Raw genomic sequence first — 18,510 nt, 5'->3', positions numbered from 1 at the left:
ACTCCCGTTTACCACGGGTGTTCTTCCTGTAACCTGGCAGTGCTCGTCGGCGCCCTCTGTGGGTCGTGACAGTACATCCCTCCCCCGAAGAGCACTGACAGAAGCAAGCTTTCTTTGGATGGGCCTTATGATATTGAGCCTTCAGCTTGGGAGCATGGACGTTGGAAGCAGGTTCCCACGAGTTCTCCTCCACCCCGTATCCCTCCCACGCCAGCAGGTACCACAACCGGTTGCGATAGATCTTGGAGTCCAGTATTCCCTTCACCTCGTATTCGACCTCACTGTCTATGATGGTAGGCGCAGGGGTTTTACTGGGCCCCCCTACGGCAGGTTTCACAAGGGACACGTGGAATGCCGGGTGGATTCTCAGTGATGACGGCAAGGAAAGCTTCACCACTACAGGGTTTACTAACTGCACCACCCTATATGGCCCGATGTATTTGGGATTAAAGATGCTATAGCGCTTGAACCTTATGTGTTTGGTGGACAACCATACGTAATCTCCTACTTTATAAATAGGACCCTGCCGTCTACTCCTGTCCGCATAAGCCTTGTAACTGCCCTTCGCTGCTCTTAAATTGCTTTTAGCTGCCTGGAAGTTTTTCCGGATGCGTTCTATTCTATACTGCGCCTCAGGCACCTTAGTAGCAAGAACGGGTTTAAGGAAGGGAGAAAACCAGGGGTGGAAACCATACGAGCAGAAAAAAGGAGTAAGCTTGGTGGACGAGTGGGAAGCGCTGTTATATGCCACCTCCGCCAACCAGAGTAAGTCCACCCACTCGTTCTTGGATGCGCTGGAATAACACCTAAGATATTGTTTCAGGGTTTGGTTCACACGTTCGGTTTGCCCATCCGTCTGGGGGTGGAAGCTGGTGGAGATGTTGGATTCGATCCCCAAGGCCGAACACCATGCCTTCCAGAAATGGGCAGTGAACTGACCACCTCGATCCGAAACAATCTTCCTTGGCAATCCGTGCAGTCGCACCACGTTCTCTAACAGCAGATGCGCTAGTTGTCCTGAAGAGGGTAGTGTCTTACAAGCCACGAAGTGTGCCATTTTTGTCAAATAGTCCACAATGACCGTAATCACGGTACATCCTTTATCACTAGGCATTCCAACGATGAAATCCACTGAAATGTTTTCCCAGGGGAGTTCGGGTGTGGGGAGAGGATGCAACAGTCCCGCCTGTTTCGTATGTGAGGATTTCATCTGACTGCACACTCGACATTCCTCAACCCAGGCTGTGATATCTTTTTGTACCGAAGGCCACCAGAATTGACGCAAAATCCTGTCTAGAGTTTTCTCTTTGCCATTGTGACCCGCACAAGGTAGTTGATGACACCATTTAAACGCCTGCAGGCGTAGAGATCGGATTGGAAGGAGCAACTGCTTTTCTCTCATCGGCAGGCCTTGTACTAGCTTCCATTCAGCATTACTTCTCAGCCAGTCCCTCCACCTGGGAGTCCTGACGTTTTGAGCTATACTCCGTAGGAACGGATCCGTGCAAGTAGCCCCGATGACGTGCTCCGAACTGATGATGGCTCCTTTGGGAACTGTCGAGGGGGTACCCTGAGAGGCTTGTCGGGATAAAGCGTCCGCTTTTTTATTCTCTCTTCCGGGCCTGTAGGTAACAAGAAAGTTGTACCCTGCAAAAAAGAGAGTCCATCTCAGTTGACGAGGTGTGAGATGTCTCGCGGCCGTCATAAACTGCAAGTTTCTGTGGTCGGTGTAAACCGTGACCACATGTCTGGCGCCCATCAAGTGGTGTCTCCATTCACTGAAAGCATCCTTGATGGCAAGCAGCTCTTTTTCTGCGATGTTATAATTACACTCAGCGGGGTTTAACTTCCTAGACATGTACGCCACTGGATGCAGTCTGCCTGTCTCGAAGTGTCGCTGTGACAACACCGCTCCCACGGCTGTGTCCGAGGCGTCTGCTTCCACGATGAATGGGTATTCCGGGTGAGCATGAGCCAAAACCGGGGCCTTTGAGAAGGCGTCCTTCAGTTCTTCGAATCCTTGTTGGGCTCGAGCGGTCCACCGAAACACTGTTTTCTTGCGCAATAGTTGAGTGAGGGGATTTGCCATGTCGGAGAATCGATCGATAAACCGACGATAAAAGTTGGCAAACCCCAGGAAACATTGCACGTCTCGAAGGTTGTGAGGGGTTGGCCAGTTCTTCACTGCCAGTATCTTCCGTTCCGACATTTCTTGACCCCAGGGGGTGAGGTTCACCCCTAGAAATTCCACCATGGTTACCCTAAACTCACACTTACTGATCTTACAAAATAAGTGGTGTTTGCGCAAGGTGTGTAGTATGGTCTTTACATGGTGAGTATGATCCTTGGTGTCTTTAGAATAGATCAAGATATCGTCTATGTACACTATGACGAAATGATCAAGGTATTCACGAAGGACGTCATTTAGGAAAAACTGAAAGGCAGCCGGGGCGTTGCACAGCCCAAACGGCATAACCAAATACTCGTAGAGGCCGAAGCGCGTTTTAAACGCGGTCTTCCACTCGTCACCTCTCCTCATACGAACCAAATGATAAGCTCCTTTTAGGTCCAGACGCGTGTATATCACAGCCTCCTTTACCTGCTCCAGCAGCACGTTAATTAACGGTAGAGGGTACCGATTTTTGACTGTAATGGCGTTTAACGCCCTGAAGTCCACACACGCACGGAGCTCGCCATTTGCTTTGGGAATAAAAAAAAGAGGTGATGCTGCGGGAGACTTAGATACTCTGATAAACCCCAGGCCCAAGTATTTATCAAGATATTCCCTAAGGTATTTATGTTCGGGCTCCGTTAGGGCATACACCCGTCCGGCTGGAATGACTGCTCCGGATATCAGATCTATTTGGCAATCGTAAGCCCTGTGCGGAGGTAAAACTTCAGCCTTGTCTTCATTAAAGACGTCTTCGAATTCGGCATAGGCTTCCGGCAACGCAACCGCGTGTTCCACCGCAGTTGCCACTTGATAACCCGTTGCCAACGAGGAGGCTGGGTTCCGAGGGGAAACGGAGCAATTAGCCATGCAGTAATCCGAGGCGAACTGTAGGGTCTTCTCGTGCCAGTTGATGAGCGGATTGTGGAGACGTAACCACGGCAACCCCAAGATGACGCCGTAATGGGGTGCCGGAATAACATTAAAGGAAAGAACCTCCTGGTGTTCCTTTCCCTGCCGCACCGACAAGGGTCCTGTATGGAATCTCACGGGACCGGAATCCAACATCTTTCCATCTACCGCAAACACCATCTCTGGCGTGCTCTTCTCCTGTAAGGTTATTCCGAGACGTACCACCTGGTCCTGATCGATAAAGCACCCTGTGGCCCCAGAATCCACTAACGCCTGGACTGGCAGCCATTCCCTCACTACCAGAATATGCAAGTCCACGTAAAAGTGATTTTTGTTCGGGGTTTTCAGCTCTTCCAATGAAGGGATATACAAGGTGCTCAAAGAATTCCCTTCCTTCTTCTTTAAGCCGAGTCGTTTCCCGCCGACGATAAACTAGTTCGAGTTACTGCTGCTTTTTGATCGGGACGCGAACTTTTTGGCCTCATACTGCATTCCCGTATGAAATGACCCTTCCGCCCACAATATAAACACAGGCCTCTCTTCCTCCGATACTCTCGTTCCTCGGCGGTGAGCGGGGACCTTACCGCTCCGATTTCCATGGGCTCTGGCTTACTGGGCGCCGCATTGTGGGTCGTCTTGGTATTCTCCATATTAGGTACAGGTCTCTCTCGCCTTCGGTGCTCCCCTTTTCTCTCGCTCATTCTATGGTCCAACCGAAGGACCAGACTTATGAGAGCCTCACAGGAAGTGGGTTGTGGGTCGATCTGTGCCAAGACGTCTTTCATCTCGTCGCATAAGCCCTGATGGAAGATAGCCGCATGTTTCCCTTCAGGCCACTCTGATTCTGCTATTAGTCGCCGGAAATCGTTGAGATATGCGATGACATCCCTATGGCCTTGTCGCAACTCCAGCAGATCCCTGTCTGCCGAAAGCGTAGCAGCTCTGCGATTGAAAGTTTTCTCAAACTCTACCAGAAAGGCGGTCCAATCGTACAGGAGCGGGTCGTCCCTCCTCACTAAGGGAACTGCCCATTGGGCTGCATCCCCTGATAAATAGGAGAGAAGGAAAGCGACCTTCGAATGGTTGGTATTGAAGGCCCTGGCTTTACATGTAAAATGTAACATAACTTGCGCCAGGAAGACTTGCAATTTACCGCCGTCCCCGCTGTATCTTTCCGGGGTGGCTAACGGACTTGGCGTGGGGATTTCCACCACTACAGGGGCCGCGGGGTGAAGGCGTTGTGAGCCAGCATCAAAGGGATTCCGCTCCAAGCGGTCTACCTGCGCCTGTAGTGTGGCAGTTTCTGTTCTAGAGGCAACCACCTCGGCCTGTAACTGGGCCAAAGCGGCTAAGACGTCCTCTAAGGTGGCCATCCCACCGTGCGACTGGGAGGACAATAATTCGTGGGCCGGTTATTTTGTCACCGTCCAATAGTCCTCGGGGTCGCACGATGCTGTAAGGGGTCCACCTCCAGATAGCCCCTTGGTCTGATATAAATATGACAGACACAGAAGGGCGATCAGGCGAGGGAAGGAAAGGATGGGAACTGCGGGGAGGGAGACCTGAAAGAGAAATAAACAGTATGCTATGGTTAGAACAGCCCTAGAACCCTGGGCACATTGCTATCCCCAGCTACCCCGCAGTACCTGTAAAGGAAATAACTGCTTGGGAGACGTGGATCCCCTTGAAGCTGATGTTCGGGAGTCCTACAGAGAAGGCAGGGATTAGCATAGGGGTCACCCTCTCACTCTACTCCCCCACTCACGTATCTCCCTAGGTTTTCAGTACCTACCACCATTCCTAGGTGTACGGACTGTACAGGGGGGGGGAGGACGTATGCCAGAAGTCACCTCACCGCCCCTGTATGGAGTACAAATAAACAAATGACGTGCAGATGGGACTAGCGCCCCGGGTAAATCCTGCACCCCTGTGTGGGGGTTCAACACACCCCTATAGCACTGCTCCAATACGTCTTGTGCAGTACTAGCAAGTAACAACGTATGACCCCCAACAGTATCGCAGCGGTTTTACTACCACAATGTTCTGATAGTAAGTACTGCTAGCTCTGGGAGCCTTCGCTGAGTCCCTCCTAAGACGAAACCGCTGTATGTCTGGTTTCTCTCGGACTCGAACCTCTGATTGTCTCAAGGATTCTAGACCCTGTATTCGCGACCCCGCAATGCCTCGTAAGGCGCCCAACGGGATCGACAAAGGTCTATTCGGAAGTAGAAGCAAAAGCCTTGGCGATCCCGCAAAGCCGTGATCGGCGTCCAACGGGATCGACTACGTTCGAAATCACTACAGATTAAGTTCAAACCTGTAATGCTCAAGAAGTGCAAGCCCTTGAGCCTGCGAGGAAAAGTAAGTCGGTGCGGAGCACCCCTACCAGTACGCAGCACTCTGTCTTGCTCGAACCAGGAAACCAAAATAACCGGCACCTGAGTTCCGCCGGATGTTCCTTTTGTTCTTGATTGCGCCGAGCGGGCTGACGTATGTACGTCTGCCCGCCTTGCGCCCTGGGAACTGTAGTTCCCCTTACTCCCGTTTACCACGGGTGTTCTTCCTGTAACCTGGCAGTGCTCGTCGGCGCCCTCTGTGGGTCGTGACAAGAAGTGGGATCCAGAGGAGACATGGAGGCGGCTTTGGCGAAGATGGCCGGGAACCAGGAACATCTCGGGAAAGTCATGGAAAGGTTCCTTACTGTGGTGGAGGAAGATCGAGGAAAGATTCAACAGGCTCTTACCGGACAAAGTCAGTCCCATGGAGCCGCTATGGACAAACTCACCGAAGTGTTGGGACATCAGCGAGGACTTACCACTCTTCCATCTATGGTTCTCCAGCGCTATGTGCCCGGGGAAGACCCTGATTTCTTTTTTAACAATTTCGAGCGCCTGGCCACGGCAGCGGCCTGGCCGGCGGACAAGTGGGGTCAGTATCTGGGTCCTCTCCTTTCCGGCGATCTCCAGGCAGCATACCAAGCTGCCACCGTTCAAGGAACCGTGTCCTATGCAGATATCAAACAATGTATCATGGAGCGTTTAGGAATAGACGACGAGTCGTATCGCATCAAATTGCGACATATCAAAGAAGGTCCTCAGGAAACTCCTAGGGCACTGTATTTTCGGGTGAAGGACATGGCCGATCGCTGGATAAAACCCGCCACCACCGATAAAGACGGGATTATGGCGAAGATCTATTTGGAACAGTACCTATCCTCTCTGCATCCGCCCATCCAAAAGTGGGTACGACAGGAGGCCCATCTCACCTTAGAGACCGCCGTGGAAATAGCCAGTGCCTACAGCCGGGCACAAGAAGTGCAAAAGGGGAGAGAAGACTAACCGTGGAGACCTGGAGGACACACTACCCATAGACCCCCTCGACCGCCTGTAAAAAAACCCGAACATATTACCCTCGTGCCCGGTACCCCAATCCTACGACCTCCCACCCCTGGACCCCAGTGTTTCCACTGTGGTGGAATGGGGCACATTGCGAGGTTCAGCCCCCAAAAGGAAGAGCCGATGGAAATTGGAGTAGCTCGTAACTATTACTGTTCGTACGCCACAAAAGAAGCGCCACCCTATCACTGCCAGGTGAAAGTAAATGGACAAGCCGCGATGGCCTTGGCGGATACGGGCTGTCGCCAGAGTGTGGTTAGACCACAAGATTGGGAACCCAACATACAACCCAGTGGGGACATCGTGGCTATTCGCTGTGTGCATGGAGATACGAAACAGTATCCCACTGCTAACGTTCAGATACAACATCAAAACGACGTAGGGACTTCCCTGAAGGTGGGTCTCATACCCACTTTGCCGGAACGAATTATTCTGGGAAGCGATTATCCGAACCTACCCCAAATGTTGCACGACTCCACGAAGTCGGAAAAGGATTTGTGGAGCACAGCCCCGTTCTCGATGGAGGAGGAACCGGAGTGGCCATCCTCTAAGCCAAGGAAAACTAGGAAACAAAAGAGAGCGGAAAAAAGGAAACCCATCATGGCTTTACCCACCGTCCCGGTGGATAACCCGTGGGAAGCAGATCGGAACTTCCATGCTGCACAAAGGGAAGACCCAGCACTGCAAGAAGCCTGGAACTCCGCTATAGACAGCGAGGAACCCCAACGAGTAGGTCCCTATTTTTTCATCAAAAAAGGATTACTGTATAGAAAAGGAACTCCTACCCAGCAACCACAGTTGTTAATCCCAGGACCCTTCCGAGAGAAAGTACTGTTCCTGGCACACAGTCATTTGTTGGGCGGACACTTTGGGGCCGACAAAACAGAAAAACAGATCATGGAACGCTTTTATTGGCCTGGCATTTACCAACAAATCAGAAAATACTGTAGGGAATGTCCGATATGCCAAAAAACTAGCAGATACAGACCCCCCCCCTGTTCCCCTTCGTCCTTTGCCCATCATAGACGAACCATTCAATAGAGTAGGGATGGATATTATTGGTCCCTTATTGCCCTCCAAGAGCGGGTGTCGATACGTGCTGGTCCTTGTCGACTATGCCACCCGTTTCCCGGAAGCAATTGCCCTACGCCGCCCCAACGCTACCAATATCGCTAGTGCCATGATTAAGGTGTTCTCCCAAGTAGGGTTCCCGAAAGAGATCCTTACGGATCAAGGGACCCCCTTTGTGTCCAAGGTCCTGAAACAAGTATGTGTCCAACTAGGGATTAACCAAATCCGAACCGCAGCCTACCACCCGCAAACAGATGGGTTGGTGGAGCGGTACAATGCCACCCTCAAGTCCACCCTAAAGAAATTATTCGATTTGGAATCACGAAAATGGGAGGAGATGCTGCCCCTAGCCTTATTCGCAATTCGATGTAAAGTGCATAAAAGCACGGGTTATTCCCCGTTTGAGCTTCTCTATGGACGCCAGCCAAGAACCTTGCTGGAGATAGCCCAAGAAAAATGGGAGAACGAAGCGGAGAATAGCAGGCCATTAGTGGACTACGTGTCCGCTCTGAAAACCCGCCTTGGCCAAATCCGAACTATAGTCCACAACAATCTAGAGATATCTCAGGTGAATCAAAAGAAACAGTACGATAAAAAGGCAAAAGAGAGATCCTTTAAGGTGGGGGATTCAGTCCTGCTCTTAATGCCTTCCTCAGATCACAAACTACTAGGCCAATGGCAAGGCCCGTACAAGGTGATTGCACAAGTAACCCCAGTAACCTATCGGATAGACCTCGATCCGACTAGGGGCGTGTCCCAAGTCTTCCACATTAATTTACTGAAGAGATGGGAAGGCCCGGTACCAGTAGGCATGGCCCGAGTAGAAGACCCGTCCCCGTTATACGTCCAGTGCATAGAAGCCACCTTAAACCCAGAATTGAGAGAAGAATTGATCTCCATCCTCTCTCCTCTTCATCATAACTTCTCCACCTCCCCCGGGAGAACATCCCTCGTAGAACATGCTATTAAGACTGCTCCGGGGAAAAGGGTACGACTCCGGCCGTATCGGATACCCGAGGCCAGGCGACAGACGATTAAGGAGGAAATCCATAAAATGATACAGATGGACATAATTGAACCGTCCATAAGTGAATGGAATTCCCCAATCGTATTAGTGCCGAAACCCGATGGTTCGGTGCGATTTTGTATTGACTTCCGGGAAGTGAACAAAATATCTGAATTCGACACGTATCCGCTTCCCCGCGTGGACGAGATGATAGAAAGGATTGGACGCGCTCAATATATCAGCACCCTTGATCTCTGCAAAGGGTACTGGCAAATACCCCTGCGTCCCCAAGACAGGGAGAAGACCGCCTTTTCCACACCTGATGGCCTGTTCCAATTTAAAGTGTTACCCTTTGGGTTACATGGCGCTCCGGCTACTTTCGAAAGAGCCATGGACTTAATCCTACGCCCCCATGAAGAGTATGCCGGAGCATACATCGATGATATAGTCATCTATAGTGATTCCTGGACCCAACACATGTCTCACCTACAACGAGTGATACAAGCGTTGGAAACCTATGGCCTTAAAATAAATCCGGCAAAAAGTCATTTGGCGGCTCAGACGGTGAAATATCTGGGGTATTTATTGGGGGAGGGCGTCATCAGGTCCCAGGGCTCCAAATTGTCGGCCATCTCACAAATACCGTTACCCCGAAACAAAAGGGCCTTAGGGTTACTCGGTTATTATCGACGCTTTATCCCCAATTTTTCCCACATAGCGGCCCCCCTCACTGACCTGCTGCAAAAAGACCGAAACACAGAACACATCCTGAAAAACCCCGGCCCTGACATCGTACACGCATTCGAAACATTAAAAACCTCCCTTACTTCTGACACAGTCCTAGTCAGTCCAGATTATTCCCTCCCATTTGTCCTACAAACGGATGCGTCGGACCAGGGTTTAGGAGCTGTGTTATCCCAGGTCACTAAACAGGGAGAAGAAAGACCCATAACCTACATTAGCAGAAAACTATTCCCACGAGAGAGCAGATACGCCGTGGTAGAGAAAGAAGCACTGGCGATCAAATGGGCAATTGAGACTTTACGGTATTATCTCGAAGGGAGAGACTTCACCCTCTATACAGGTCACGCCCCCTTAGAGTGGTTATCCCGAAATAAAGGCAACAACGAAAGGGTCATGAGATGGTTCCTTGCCTTGCAGCCCTATAGGTTCCAAACGAAACATCGTAAGGGAACGGAACAAGGGAATGCGGACTTTCTGTCACGATATCCCCAAGACTCAGGACCTAGTAGTAAGACAGCAAGGGAAAGGGGATGTGAGGAGGTGGGGCCGGGGCCACGATGTCCAACCCCTTTCTCACCTGGTTTACGGGGAATACGAACGCCAGAGGGACAGCGTAGGTCTAGAGACGCAGTTCCGAACCGTCCGTCTACCACACCCCCCTTTCCTCTCTTCCTACAGACGGACCTGACGCGGCAAGAGGGAGGGGCTAACCCCGGAAGCAGTCCATCTCCACCACTCATAGGAGACCTGAACCAGGACGTACTGTCTCGAAGCAGAGCAGGAGGAAGACGGAGGACGACGCGAGTGGAGCAGGGAGAAGAGGAGACGAACGACCGCGAACCGGACCAGGACGAGATCGAGGCGGAGGAGCCGGAGGAGTTCTGGAGTGAGGACTGGTGGTGTCCCCCGGAGGAGGCTGTGGAGCGGCCGCAGCTCTGGAGAGTTGCGGCGGGGCCGGGTGAGTGACGACACTCCAGGGGAAAGGCCGGTAGGGTAGAGGGCGGAGGGAGGACACTGAGGGTGGCTAGGGCGGAACTGGCACGGCGGGACCCCAGGGCACTGGTAGTTTGTTCTTCCCTGCACCTTTTGTTGTCCTGAGCATCTCTCCGTGGTTTCCCTGAGCACCGAGCGTGTCTGGCGGATCTTGTATCTCAAGAAACCGGACAAAAATCCTCCTCACCAAACGTACCACTCCCCACACGACCCTTTGGTCTGTTTTCCTTTTCTTTTCTTAGTGTGAGCCGAATCATCCCGGTTCTAGTGTGACTTAGATGACCTAAACTCCCCTTATTGTCGGTCTCATCTTACGGCACAAAGCGGAGGCACGGTGTTCCCAGTAACAGGACCAACCCAAACAGAAACACGGGTGAGGTGACGGGTAAAGTAACCCCTAAATCTAAGTGAATCTGACACTGACGGCCCACTGTTTCTTCTTTTCATGAGCCTTCGGGAGGAACCAACCACGGCTGAAGAAGCGAAGCAGACACCTTTGAGGTCCAGCTTTGAGGAAGAAGACGACGACCAGCGTTACCCCAGTACCTCTTCAGGAACGAGAACCGATACCTTTCCAACCCCCATAGTAAAGAGTGGCCTGTCTGACAATAAATCATTCTCACTTGGAAAATATATTCAGCCTCCGCGTCTGTATATCCGACCCGCCCTCCCACAGGGGGGAACTGATGTAGCGCCTAAATGTATTGAAAATTGTAGGGGTGCATCATATTCACTGTTAGTTGGCACCCGCATATAATGAACGTATCTTTAGTTGTGCTGTGCGAAATGTATCAAGAAAATAAATCAGCTATGTCGCAATGTAGAAGCATTAGGAGATGCGGAAAACATATAATGCATGTATTTAAGGAGATGTAAAACGATAAGTTTCTGTTTAATGCAATGTACCCGATTAAATGTGTAATTCGATTGGATTAATTCATGTATGGCGTTTATTCATGTATGTGAAAGTAAAAGCACGGACGTTAAAATGTAATTTAATAGTGTATTTAACCCAGTAGAGGCCTGAAGTCACATATATCGTGGACGAGAAAGGCCTGGTATTTCTTATGTTAGCTGTATGCGGTAGGCCGCAAGTGATTTATTTTAGCAGAGGTTTTAGGCTGCAGTAAATTGTAGAAGTAAGGGATGCGAAGTATTTCTTCACTCTGTGATCTCACCGCAGGTGCAAGGACAGTTGGTTCGTTAGTAAAAAGGTCTTTGTTTAGCAGTTGAATTATGGAGAAAGCCAGACATGGGAGTGCATTGGAATGTGCCAATCGTAACTCTTAGTGCCGAAGGTGTCTGGGACTCAAGGCCTAGCTGATGGACGAGGGAAGATGGACGGAGCGGAATGGAAAATTACTGGAAGAAGACCTGGTCGAGGAGGTGTGCCAGAAGGCGTGTTCTATGTTTTGGGGTTTCGTATTAGGGACAGCGCCCCAAGGGTTGAGCAGAGAGGAGATAGGCGAGGAGCTAGAAGGAGCGTTTTAGATCGAGCTCTCCAAGTGAAGACTTCTTAGGAAGTTCACTTCTGACACCTTTTCACGAGTTCTTGGGTCTCAAGGGAACGCTAAGTAGGGATGTCATCCAGCATAGAGTAGGGACAGAAATGCTTTGGTTTAATGATTCCTAATATCGACATTAGCTTGGTAGTTATCTACCTCATGCTTTTAGAAGCTGTGCTTTTGTTCATATTCAGTCGTATGCGGATTCTTCGTAGAGTGGCATTTGTATTAGTACCCATTTATTTGCTGAACCTTGTGCTAAGGTGCTTGTATCTGCAGATGTTTTTCCTGATAATAAAATTCCGAAAGGAAAAGAAATTGACCTCCGAGTCTTCAATTATGTCAAATTGCCGAAGGTATTCTTTGATAATTGTGTTTGCTCCCTCCACGCTATTGGGCAAGTAAAAAGGTTCATTCGACCAGAGTGGGTTCTTGAGATAAATGATTCAAGAAATTTGGGCCCCAGCAGTATCTCCCCCTGCAAGAGTCTGCCGTCTAGAGGGGAATATTCCGGCAGTGCCGCAGCATCGAGCCCTTCCGCCTGCCAGGCATGGCGCAATCTAAGGTAGGCATAGGATTGGGTGTCATGCAACTAATATGTAGTTTGGCGTTTGCTAAATGGCGCCAGAGTGTCTTTCTCCATGATATCTCCCAATTTGGAGATCTCTATCAAATCCCACTGTCTAAAGCCTCTCAGCTTTCCGATCTCAGACAATCTCGCTCCTTCCCATAGCGGGGTCTCTCTCGTAGGTTTCATGTCCCACTTCATTTGCTTTTCAGCACTTTTCCATGCTTCCAGTACCCTCTGAGTGGCCAGTAGGAGTCGACTACTACCCTTCCCCCATAGATATAGTGCAGGTGCGTGTGGTCCCAGAAATGGAGTCTTTCCAGCAAATATGTGGGATGGTCCCTTGCGGCATGGGTCCATTCATTAACCACTATGAGGTAGGCCGCTCTGTAGTAGGCTCTAATATCTGGTAAGGCAAACCCCCCATTATATGGGGTCCGTTGCAGGGTTTGCAGCACTATTCTTGGATGCGCCCTATCACACAGAAGTAGGCGTAACTCATTATTGAGGGTTGCAAAAACAGTCTCTGGTATTTTACAATAGGTGTTTTGCAACACATAAAGTAACTGGGGGAGTGTGAAAATTTTGTACATAGCGGATTTGCCCATTATCGTCAGAGGGAGTTTCCTCCATCTCTTGACATCTTCCTGAAAATGCAAGAGGACTCATTTGATATTGTGCTCTACACTGGATGCTACGTCAGTGGTGATATAGAGCGCAAGATAGGTGAACCCTTCTGTTGACATTCGTAGGCAGCTCGGGTAATCCCTGGGTTCTATAGTGCCTGGTGGATTTACTCCAATTGATCCTGTACCCTGCATGACTTCCGTATTCTTCAAATATTTGTAAGATTTTGGTGAGTGTCTCGGCTGGGTTTGTAACTGTAAGCGGGTTAGAGGAACTCACGGACACAGGTACTGCTTTTATGCTGGCCTTTATTGTCCTTAACAGTCTTTTCCTCCTGGAAGGCAGTCTATAGTATGGTAAAGTGAGTTCCGGCTCGTTATCTGGGGATCGGCGTCCTCTTTGAAAGGTGCTTCCCTCCTTCCTCCACAACAGGGTGCTCCCGTGACGGCTGCCGGACCGGAAGGCAAATGCAAAGAAAGAAAAAAGAAAGGACTTGTATTCAGTCGACGGTCCTGCCGTAAGTGGTGAACGGGAAGGGTCGTGAGGAGACACACGGTTCACAATTCCCCAAAACAGTATAACCCAAACAAAAGGTAAGGAGATGCCCCGTGTCGATAGTGCTCAGGGAGAGGGGGTGTATGGAAGTTGACGGCGTGATCACGGGAGTTTAAAACCTTTCCTCCCTACCCACCCCGAGACTCGCACCCGTACCTGGGTGAGCCACGCGTCTCCTGACGAGTGTCTGGGCGGTGCGTGGTGTCCTTGGCCTCCTGGCTCTGTTGGTATGGGAAGGGAATCCTCTCGGAGGGTCGCCTCCGTCGGGGGTTCTTCCTCGGCTCGGTCCTCTTGGCCCTCACTCTCGCGTTCCCCTTCAGGTCTCTCCGTTTCCTTCTCCTTCCTTCCGGGTTTTGGGACCTCTGACGCGGTGACGTCCCAGGGGGCGGGACCTTCCGCGAACTGGGCCCAATTAAAGAAACAGGGTCCTTATTCCTCCTGTGGTCGTGGAAGCGTCGGTGCTTCCTGGTTCCAGTTCTTGGGATGCTGCGGGGAAAGAGGCGCAAGAGGTATAGTTCTGCTATTCATCTCTTCTATCTCTGGGGTTCCGGACTGGCACCCCTCGTGACAGTAACGTATCAATCAATCAGTCAATCATAGCATTTGTAAAGCGCACTACTTACCTGTGAGGGTCTCAAGGCGCTGGGGGTGGGGAATGCTGCTACTGCTCAAAGAGACAGGTCTTGAGGAGTCTTCTGAAAGTCAGCAGGTCTTTGGTCTGCCGTAGGTGGGTGGGGAGGCTGTTCCAGGTTTTGGCGGCGAGGTGGGAGAACGATCTGCCGCTGGCAGTCGCTCTTTGGATGCGTGGGACGATGGCGAGGGCGAGGTCGGCGGAGCAGAGCTGGCGAATTGGGGTGTAGAAGCCGAGTCGTCTGTTGAGGTACGCTGGTCCGGTGTTGTGGAGGGCCTTGTGTGCATGGGTGAGGAGCTTGAAGGTTATCCTCTTGTTGATGGGGAGCCAGTGCAGGTCTCTCAGGTGGGGTGTGATGTGGCTGCGGCGAGGGATGTCGAGGATCAGGCGTGCAGAGGCGTTCTGGATGCGTTGAAGCCGTTTCAGGAGTTTGGCCGAGGCTCCTGCATAGAGGGCGTTTCAGTAGTCCAGCCTGCTGCTGACTAGTGCCTGGGTGACCATTCTTCTCGTTTCGGTGGAGATCCACTAGTAGATCTTGCGGAGCATGCGGAGGGTGTTGAAGCAGGAGGAAGAGACTGCGTTGACCTGCTTAGTCATGGAGAGGGTGGAGTCGAGGATGACCCCTAGGTTGCGAAAGTGGTCGGTCGGATTTGGAGCTGTTCCCAGTGCGGTCGGCCAACAGGAGTCATCCCAAGCCGAAGGGGTGGATCCGAGGATGAGGACCTCCGTCTTGTCCGAGTTCAGCTTCAGTCGGCTGTTCCTCATCCATTCGGCGACGGCCTTCATTCCTTCGTGGAGGTTGGTTTTGGCGGTGTGGGGAACCTTGGTGAGGGAAAGGATCAGCTGGGTGTCATCGGCGTAAGAGATGAAGTTAAGATCATGCAGTCTGCCGACGTGGGCGAGCGGTGCCATGTAGATGTTAAACAACGTTGGGCTGAGGGATGAGCCCTGGGGTACGCCGCAGGTGATCTCGGTGGCTTCGGAGCGGAAGGGGGGAGGCGGACGCTCTGTGTTCTGCCGGAGAAGAAGGAGGTGGTCCAGTCCAGGGCCTTCTCTTGAATCCCGGCGTCGTGGAGGTGTGTGCGTAGTGTGCGGTGGCAGACCGTGTCAAAGGCGGCTTACAGGTCAAGGAGGATGAGGGCCACGGTTTCTCCGTTGTCTAGCAGGGTCCTGATGTCATCAGTGGCGGCGATGAGGGCCGTTTCGGTGCTGTGGTTGCTGCGGAACCCAGACTGGGATGGGTCCAGGATGCCGTTCTCCTCGAGGTAGCGAGTCAGTTGTTTGTTGACAGTCTTCTCGATGACCTTCGCTGGGAACGGGAGCAGGGAGATGGGCCGGAAGTTCTTGAGGGCCTTGGGGTCTGCCTTGGGTTTCTTGAGTAAGGCGTTGATCTCAGCGAGCATCCAGCTCTCCGGGAAGGTTGCTGTCTCAAAGGAAATATTGATGGCTTTCCGGAGATGGGGTGCGATGGCGGTGCTGGCTTTGTTGAAGATGTGGTGTGGGCATGGGTCTGATGGGGATCCGGAGTGGATGGTGTTCATGATCTTGATGGTGTCGTCATCGTTAATGTTGGTCCAGGAGATCAGGCAGTTGGTGTGAGTGGTGGTCGTGGGGGCGGAGGTCTCAGTGGTTGTTGGGGCGGTCGTGGCGTTGAAGCTGTCATGGATGTCTGCGATCTTGCGATGGAAGAAGATGGCCAGCGAGTCGCACAGGTCTTACGAAGGTGGGATGTCGTTGGTGTTGGAGAGTTCCTTCACGATGTTGAAGAGCTCTTTGCTGTTGTGTGCGTTGTTGTTCAGGCGGTCTTTGAAGGAGGCCCTTTTGGCGGATCTGATGAGGTGACGGTGTCTGTGGGTAGCGTCCTTGTGTGCTGCGTAGCTGTCCGGTGTTCGTTCATGGAGCCAGTTCTTCTCTAGTTTTCGGCAAGTTTGCTTGGAGGCCTGGAGGTCTTCAGTGAACCAGTTGGCTTTCTTGCTAGTGTGGTTGTTGGAGGGTTTCTTGAGCGGGGCGAGGGTGTTGGCGCAGTCGTTGATCCACTGTCTGAGGTTGCGGGTGGCAGTTTCAGGGTCGGTGGGGTCGGCGGGTGGGCTCTGGGCGAGGGTGGTTGTTAGCTGGTCTTCGGTGACTTTGCTCCAGCATCGGCGAGGCATCTGTTGGGTGTGGTGGTATGTGGCGGGTTTCCGGAAGGTGAAGTGGATGCAGCGGTGGTCGGTCCAGTGGAGTTCTGTGGTATGGTTGAATGCAACATGGGGGCTCGCGGAGAAGATGGGGTCCAGCATGTGGCCGGCCGAGTGGGTGGGAGTTGTGACGAGTTGTCTGAGTCCGAGGTTGGCGAGGTTGTCGATCAGGGTGGTGGAGCTGGTGACGTATAGTAAAATATCGTCGGCATATAGGGATATGCGTTCCTCCTCTAAAAGGTGCAACCCATCTACGAAACCACTCAACCCCTGATGGGATCTAAGAACACATGCCAAAGGTTCCAGTATCAGTACAGTAAACAGTAATGGAGACAAGGGACATCCTTGCCTAGTACCCCTCTGAACAGGCCAGCTCGCCGAGGTCGCCCCATTACTCAGACTTTAACCTCCGGTGCAGTATAAAGAAGTGTCAACCACTCCAGAAACACTGGACCAAGGTCACATTTTTCCAGGGTGTGTCTCATAAAAGGCCAGTGCACTGTATCAAATGCCTTTTCGGCGTCAAGTGAGAGGAGGAAGTGCGGGTTAGCTCTGTTTTTGACCGTATCCATCCAGTTGGCCAGCATTCATAAGTTAAAACGTGTTGCTCGCTTAGGCATAAAGCCTGATTGGTCTCTATGTATCCGAGGGGTAATAACTACTAGGAGGCGCATCGCCAGAATGGTGGCCAATATCTTTGTTTCAATGAGTGAGATGGGTCTATAGAACCCACACTCCTCCGGAGGTTTCCCTGCTTTGTGGATCACCACCGCCATTGCCGTTCAAAGGTCACTTGGAAGTATCCCTTCCTCCTTCAATACCCGGAACATGTTTAGTAAATGCGGAGCCAGGAGACTGTTGTTCTGTTTAAAGAATTCCCCAGGTAGCCCATTGGGGCCCGGGGTCTTCCCTGACTTTTGCCGGCCTATAGCCTCTAACACCTCCTCGAGGGTGAAATCCTCATCTAACCTGTCTCTCTCCCCTTGGGAAAGTGAGGGGGCCTCAAAAGCTTCCCGATACTTGGATATGTGTGTATCGCTCGCCAGTGTTCTAACTTTTTAGAGGTCCGCATAATACAGGGCAAAGGCCCCTGCTATATCCTTCGGTGTGGTGTACATTTGACCGTTTTCTCGAATGAACATCACCCACACCGCCTCCAGTTCTTTCCTACTCAACCATGCCAGGAGCTTCCCTGCCCTATCTCCTGTCTCGTACAGTCGGTGTTGGGTGGCCAGCTGGCGAGCCTTAGTCTCTTGAGTCACCAAAGCCTGAAGTCCCCTTCTCGTTATTGGCAAAGGGTAAGGATTGTTAGTGTTCCGCTGCATTCCAAATTTAACAGTTTACACTCTAAGGCCTCTATCTCCTGAGCTTCTTTCCTTTTTTATGGACAATTATGTTTGTGCTCTATCTCTAATTACGGCATTGAATGCCTCCCATAAGGTGGCCACAACTGCATTAAGCCTTCATTTTCTCCAAAGTATAGTTCTGAATCCACCCGGATTTCCTTAGCCACCGCCCCGTCTTGTAAGGCCCATGGGCTCAGTCTCCAGTTCCCTCCTTTGTCCCTGCTTCTTCCTCCCACTGTTAATAGAAGCGGCGAATGGTCCGAGATGCCTCTACCCAGATATTCCACCCTGTCTACAGTCTCGATCTTTCCTGCCAGAGCAAAGAAGCAATCCAATCTACAGAACACTCTATGAGCCCCTGAAAAATAGGAATAGGCATGTACGTCTGGGTGGTGTCGTCGCCATAGGTCAGTCAGCACAACGACGTCTTGAAATCTTGCCAAGTGTGTAGGTCCATGTGTCCCGGGGTGTATCTGTGATCGGTCGAGAGAGGAGTCAATCACGTCATTAAAGTCCCCCACTATAATGTGTGTGGCGGGTTCTGATTGTACCAGTATCTGGGACAACTTATCTAGTGTACGTGGCTGCAATTGCGGGGGCTCATATACACTAACAAGTAAAAGTTTCTTACAATCCCATGTCCCCTGAACTGCCACATATGTCCCGCCGGGGTCTACCCAGTGCTTGGTGACACGGAAGGGAGGTGACTTCTTGATGAGGATCGCCGCTACCCTAGAGCCTTTAGTAAAACCTGCATTTGCTAGGGTGATGTATTGCCCTCTACCTAGAAAAAAGCACTGGGAGCCCATC

The sequence above is a fragment of the Triturus cristatus genome, chromosome 10 (genome assembly GCF_964204655.1).
Source record: "Triturus cristatus chromosome 10, aTriCri1.1, whole genome shotgun sequence".
NCBI lineage: Eukaryota > Metazoa > Chordata > Amphibia > Caudata > Salamandridae > Triturus > Triturus cristatus.
The sequence above is the reverse complement of the archived record's forward strand: the minus strand, read 5'-3'. Positions refer to the sequence as shown.